Raw genomic sequence first — 6,479 nt, 5'->3', positions numbered from 1 at the left:
AAGGCCGTCCCATTTGCGGTGGGTATCTTGTCAGAGCGGCACTAGGGAGCCAGCACAGGGACCGTGCAAATAAAGTGTATGAAACCTTCATGTGGGGATTCGTCTGCCTTGCCGTCCTGCTAGGCTTAAAATGAGCCAGCCCCGAGGTGGAAAGGGGGACCTGATGACCGTCACAAAAGACGAGCTGGGAGTGAATTGGGTCTTTTGGATCCAGAGTCCCTGAGCTAGGAGCCTCCTGGAACCAGGAGACAGAGAGCGAGAGCACTGTAGCACCGAGTCCGGCCAGAAGCTGCAGCGGAGAAACGGAGGCAGCAGAACCAGGAGAATGGCAGCGATGGTGCAGTGGGCAGCAGAGCCAGCGCCTTCGGGCTGAGGCTTGCTGGCAGAGTGGGGGGCCTCAGGGCACTTGCCGGCAGAGCTAAACAGCTTTGTAACCCTTGCCAGAGAAGTGCAGAGGCCCGGCTGGGGGAGCCCTGCCCATGGGCATGGCTGAAAAGAGGCCATCCTGACTGAAGAACTATATTCTGACCTGATTCTGATCCTAATAAACCCCAACATTGTGGGTACGGTCTGTGAGTTCTATGTGGTGACTGCAATGAATTATGGAAACCAGCAGAGAAGTAGGGAGTGCCATTGTTGCCACGTTGGTGTCAGAATTGGTAAACAGGTTGGAGGGTGAAAGCATGTCTGACCTGCACCTCATAGGAATAAGCCTTGGGCTGTTGATGCCGGTAATGATCCTCCTCCCGCCTTGTGAAGTTAGGGGAGGAGGTCGGATGCGACCTGCAAGCCATGTTTACGTGAGATTTCTCCACAGAACAGCGGAGAAAGTGCAGACCTTTCGATAAATGGTGCTGTATCCATATGGATAAATTCCACAGCTCTGGAGGCTGAGAGGCCGAGATCAGGGAGTCAGCCATGTTGCGTCCTTCTGAGGCTTTGAGGGAGAGTGTTCTGTGGCTCTCTCCTAGCATCTGGTAGCTCCAAGTGTTCACTGGCTACAGATAGACTGCAGATCTAAATGGGAAAGGTAACATGAAGAGCTTTTAGGAGAAAAACACAGGAGAGTATCCATGTGAACTTGGAAGTCATGAAAGATTTCTTAACATGGTACAAAAAGTGCTAACTAGAAAAGTAAATTTGATAAACTCAACTACATTAAAATGCAGAACTTCCATTCATCAGGATACTCCATTCAAGCAAGTGAAAGGCCATGCACAATGTGGGAGATCTTCACAGTGCAGGTGTCTGACAAAACACTCATCCAGAGTACAACACACCACTCTGATAAATTAACCAGACAGACAGACAGACAACCCCTAGAAACATGGATAAAAGAGCTGAACAAGTATCAGAGGATAGCCAAATGGCTCAACATATGAAAAGACGCTCCATCTCTCAGTTCTCAGGAAACTGCAAATTAAAACCAGACACATAGATTTCAAATTGAAAAAACAGAAAATACTAAGAGTTGGCAAGGATGTGGAGCAATGGGGATGCTCATACTTTGCTGGAGGGAGGGTCAAATGGAACAACCACTTTGGAAAACTAGCTGTAGCTACTAAAGGAGATAGTCATGTGCTCACTGACCCAGTGACCCCACAACTCTGCTCAAGGTATACAGTCAACGGAGCTGCATCCATATGTTTGACAAAAGGCATACACAGGGAATGTCCTTGGGAGCGCTGTGTGTAATCGCCACAAGCAACCCCAGAGTCTGTCAAAGAAGAAAGGCCAAGGAAGTTGTGGTATGCAAAAACCAAAACCAAAACCAAACTCACTGCCCTTGAGTCTACCAGACTCATAGCAACCCCTCCTTGGGTTTCCGAGGCGGTATCACTATGGAAATAGGATTGCCCAACCTTCCTTCCGAGGAGTGGGCTGGGGGTTTGAATCGCCAGCCGTCTGGTTAGCAGTCCAGGGCCTAGGCACTGCGCTACCAGGGCTCCTTAAGTTGTGGTGTAGTCACATGATTTGCTGCTCCAAAGCAGTGCGAATGAACGAACTCCAATACCAACACGCATGACCCTCACACAAGCAGCCAGACTTGGACGAGCACACACAGTGTGAATCTGTTTCTATCAAATATAAAACCCGGCCACAGAAGCTGTGCCATTGGAAGTCAAGAGAGTGGCCATCCTTGAGGAGGTGGTGACAGAAGTGGGCAACGAGTGATGTTTCTGGGCTGCTCGTCAGATTGTTTCTCGATCGGCGTTATCTGACATCAGTCTGTTCTCTTTGCAAGCCCTCATCTGGCTGGACCCTTACCAGATGCACAGATTTCACTGTGTATTACATTCTACCACCCCCCAATGTGTCGGTGTGTCCCTCCGTGGGGGCTCGCAAGTTGCTGTGAGGCTGGAAGCTAGGCCAGCAGACTCACCCACGGTGGCCAGGCTTCAGTGCAGCCCGCAGCCCAACAGACCGAAGAAGGCTGGCCACCTACTCCGCAAACTAGCCGCCGGAAAGGCAAACCGTGGGAGCCAGCGCTGGGAGGCGGGCGCCACGGCTGGAAGGCACCAGTGGGGGTGCAGGACCGGGCAGCGCTTCGTTGTGCGGCACGTGGGGCCGCGGGTCGGAGCCGACTTGACAGCCTCGATGGCACGTCAACACCAAATGCAAAGTCCCAGAGCACCTGGCTCTGAGGGTCCTCCTTCCCGGCGCTGCTAACTGAACACCCTGTCTCTGCACCGCCATGCATGCCCCAGACCGCCCACGGCAAAAGCAGCTGAGGGCGCCGGCTGGGGAGTGCTGAGGGCGGCTGCGCCTTGTGACCAGCTTTGGGTGCTGGGTGAGGACGAAGCGGGGCAGCAGTGGAGCCAGGGAGACCTGCCACCAGGCCGGGCAGCCGCCCCAGGTAGGCGGTGGCGGGGTGAGCGCGGGACTCCGGCCCTGGCCTCTCGGCCCGGTCCAGCACGCGCTCCAGCTCACTTTGCTCACTCTCTGTCTGTCTGCTGAGGACTGGGGCCCCAGTCCTGCCCTTCCCCAGCCCTGCGGGGCTCTGAGTCTCCACCCCCTCGGCCTCCAGCCCTCGCAAGCAGCTACTTGCCCAGCTCTGGGAGGTCTCCCCACTGGGGTCCTGAACATGAGCGTGGAGGCATTCCGTCTTTTTGGTGTAGATTCCGACAGGGTAGTGGGTTCCGATGTCCTCAGGATGGCAGAGCCTGTTAAGGTCGTTCGGTGGCAAGGTCATTCGGTGGAATATTAGAGTTTTCGCAGGGCTTGTGTTTAGAACTACCAGTGAGATCATTTGGAGATGTGTGAATGGTTCTCACCTCTGTGTTGCTGAGCCTGGCCCGAGGGGCCTCCCTGCCAGTCCCTGCACTGTAGGACGGTGGTGAGAGGCACAACATGTTACCACAAGACAAGGCTCACAGCCCACTTGTGGCTGGATCTGGGCAGAGGATGGAGGTGAGGTCACCAGAGCTCCACGTTACTTCACCCAATTAGCTGACAGTTAATTAGTATTTGCCCAGCTCTTTGAAGATGGCAGTGCTGTTTAGTCAGAGGCCCACACAGACAAGGAGGCCAGGGAAGCAGCCAGAGCCCTGGCCTTGAGGAGATGACGGCCAATGGTTCTCACTCCTGCCCAGTGGGCAGGCGATTAGGGGACATTTGTGCAAGGGCCCGGTGCCTTGGCCTGCGAGTTGCCACCCTTGCTCTTTCTGTCCTCAGCACGGGGGGGGGGGGGCGCTGGGAGGGACTAGAAGGTCAAAAGCTCCAGGAAGGCCGGCCGAAGGAGCTGGGAGAAGGCGGGAGGGCAGCTGGTGGCGACAGCTCTTCTTCCCTGGGCGGGTTTTTCTTCTAGAAGACCTCCCACACATCTCAGGCCCTGTCCAAGCAAGGAGGGGGCTGGAGTGGGTGGCCCCCTAGGCTGCCTTCACTCAGTTCCAAGCATTGGAGGAGAAAGATCAAGGCCCAGAAGGCTGCTAGGCAGGGCCTGCCCCATTTCCCGAAGTCCCATGCCAGCGTGGATGCTTGGAGCTTGGTTTCTGGAGGCTTCCTTTGGCCCTGGGGCATGGCTCTTTTCTCCCCGTTGCTGGCTTTGCACGCCATGACCTGCCACAGCAGAGGCTTCCCCTCACTAACCCCCAAGGCAGCTTCTTTGCTTGTCTGTCACTCAGCTCAGTGAAGCCCTCCTGGTGGGTGAGGAGAGGCAGGCCCAGGGGCTCGAGCTGGGGCAGGCAGTGCCGGAATCAGAGAGGAGCCCTTAGCCTACTGGGAGGTGGGAATGTGAGGCAGTTATTTCAGGCTCCTGCGACCAGCGAAGGAAGCTTGAGGCAGGCACAGTGGGGGCCCAGAAGAGGGGACACCAGGAACTTCAGCTGGACACTGCCGCCCTGGGAAAGACACGGAGGAGTCAGCTAGGAAGAGCTGAAGGCGTCCAGGAGAGGCCTTGCCCACGGCCCTCGGCAACAGGAACTGGCTTCGGAGAAGGGAGCAATCAGTCCATCATGCCAAGGGACAGGGAGCTCAGGAGCCCGTGGTTCTTAGGTGGCCCAGGGGTGAGTGCCCTTGGGCCTTGGCTCTGGCCCCTACCTCTCACTGGCCTGATCTCAGTGCTTCCTACGCCCAAAACAGGGCACGAACAGGTACGTGCAAAACTGAGTCCTCCCTCTCCTGGGACCCAAGGCCCAGAAAGAGCTGGCTGGCCCGAGAACGGGGTCCTGGGGTGCAGAGCCCCAGGTGGGGCTCAGGGCTGGGACAAGGCCTTTTGGCACCTACCCTGCCGACCCCCTCAAACTCAGCCCCATCCCTGTGGTGACCTCTGGGGGCCAGACGCTGCTTTCAGTACCTCAGACATTCTGGCACCTCTGGGCCAAGAGCTTGGGAGGGATCCCAGTGGCCAGGTTTCACAATCGTCACCTGGTGCCAGACTAGCCCAGCGAGCGACACGGAGAGCGTTTGCAGGCAGGACTGCCGGGAGCAAGCACCACTTGCTAGAGGCCCTGCACCTGCCAGGCAAAGCAGGGTGCTGACGAGGCCCGTTGGGGTGCTGGCCACTCCCAGGCAGTTTCGCGGGGCGGCCCCACCCTGGCTTCATGGCAGTTGAACCTGCCAGGACTTGCCTGTCCTTTGGCCCCCCATGCAGTGGAGCCCAGCACTGGCACCGGGCCTGCTGCCTGTACCTCCCGCAGTGGCCAGAGTCCCCCAGCTTAGCTACTTCTACCTTGTTATCTTGGACCCCCGTTTCCGGGAGGACCTTCAGGGAGAAAAGCCCGCTCTGTCAGTTCCCCGATCAGACGTGCTCTCATCACCCCTGCCTGGGCAGCAGAGCGCTCCCGTGCCTGTGTCCCCTCCCCAGACAGGCACAGAGGGGTGTCTCCAAATGCCATCATGCCGGGAGACAGGCTGCCATACAGGTCAAAGGCTGACCGGTCTTCTTCCTCCCCCCTCCTTTTTTCCCCATACCCAAGTCACTCCAGAAAGTTCTCTGGGGCCATTCTCTGCAGGAACTGACGTGAACAGCTCTCCAGGGCTGAGCTTGTGAGCAGCAGATCCGGCAGGGGCGGCTCTGACTGGGATCCGCCATGGTTTCGAGCGTGCCAAATGCATGATGAGGCAGTGCTGGTCATGGAAGGTTCTAGTATGTCCCAACATGCCTCTTTTTTCTTCTCTGTTCCCAACTACCTACTTGTGTCCCTCATATCGGAGAGCTTCAGATCAGAGCCCGCATTCCACCAACCGTCTTCCCCCACACGGGCACCCTTGCGGCGTCGGACGGCTGGAATCTAGCTGGGTAACGTGGGCTGCGGGGCCAGGGGGATCTGAGGCCTGCTTTCAGGCCAGCTCTTGCGAAGCCTGGCCCTGGGCAGTGGCGGCTTCTTTCTGGGGCTCCCCCTGCTGGTCAATGTGAGCTTAGCAGCTCTTTCCTCTAAAAGTCGCGTCCCTCTTCCTGGGCACCTTCCCTGGAGAGGGCACTTCTGGGGCAGAGCGATGAGTACCAATTAAGCATCACCCTTGCCCTTGCGAGCAAGTGGCTCGCAGCACAACTGGGAAGGTAAGTCAAGAGTCGAGTCACCCCACGACAGAGGGGGCACCTTGCTGGCAGCTGGGCCAGGCCTAGTAGAAGCCAGAGGAGGCACCTTGCTGGGGAAACTGTGTTTGAGATGGGCTTGAAGGAAGAGCAGGCGGCTGCGGGCCCAGCAGGAACGGAGGCTCCTTGAGGCCTGGCCGCCCTTAGAGCTGGGGAGGGCCTGAGGGAAGGACGGGCACCAGTGTGTATGTGGGGAGCAGCACTGCGCTTCCCCACTGGGGTTGAGTGGAGGCGGGGAGAGGACGTGCGCAAGGCGGCAGAGCCAGATGTCACCTGGGCTGTCACACAGCAAGTCAACGCGGCCCGGGTGAGAGGGCGAGACTTGCTGCCGGCGGCGGAAATGCTCACTGGGAACCTGGAGGCCTCACCGACTTCTCCTGGCTGCAAAGCCGGCCTCCTCCTGGGTTCCGGTCCTTTGCTACTCTGGGGTCACTGACACCAC

This window comes from Orycteropus afer, unplaced genomic scaffold, assembly GCF_000298275.1.
Source record: "Orycteropus afer afer isolate SDZICR_OR568_19922 unplaced genomic scaffold, OryAfe1.0 scaffold01234, whole genome shotgun sequence".
Taxonomy (NCBI): Eukaryota; Metazoa; Chordata; class Mammalia; order Tubulidentata; family Orycteropodidae; genus Orycteropus; species Orycteropus afer.
This window is presented reverse-complemented; position numbering follows the sequence as displayed.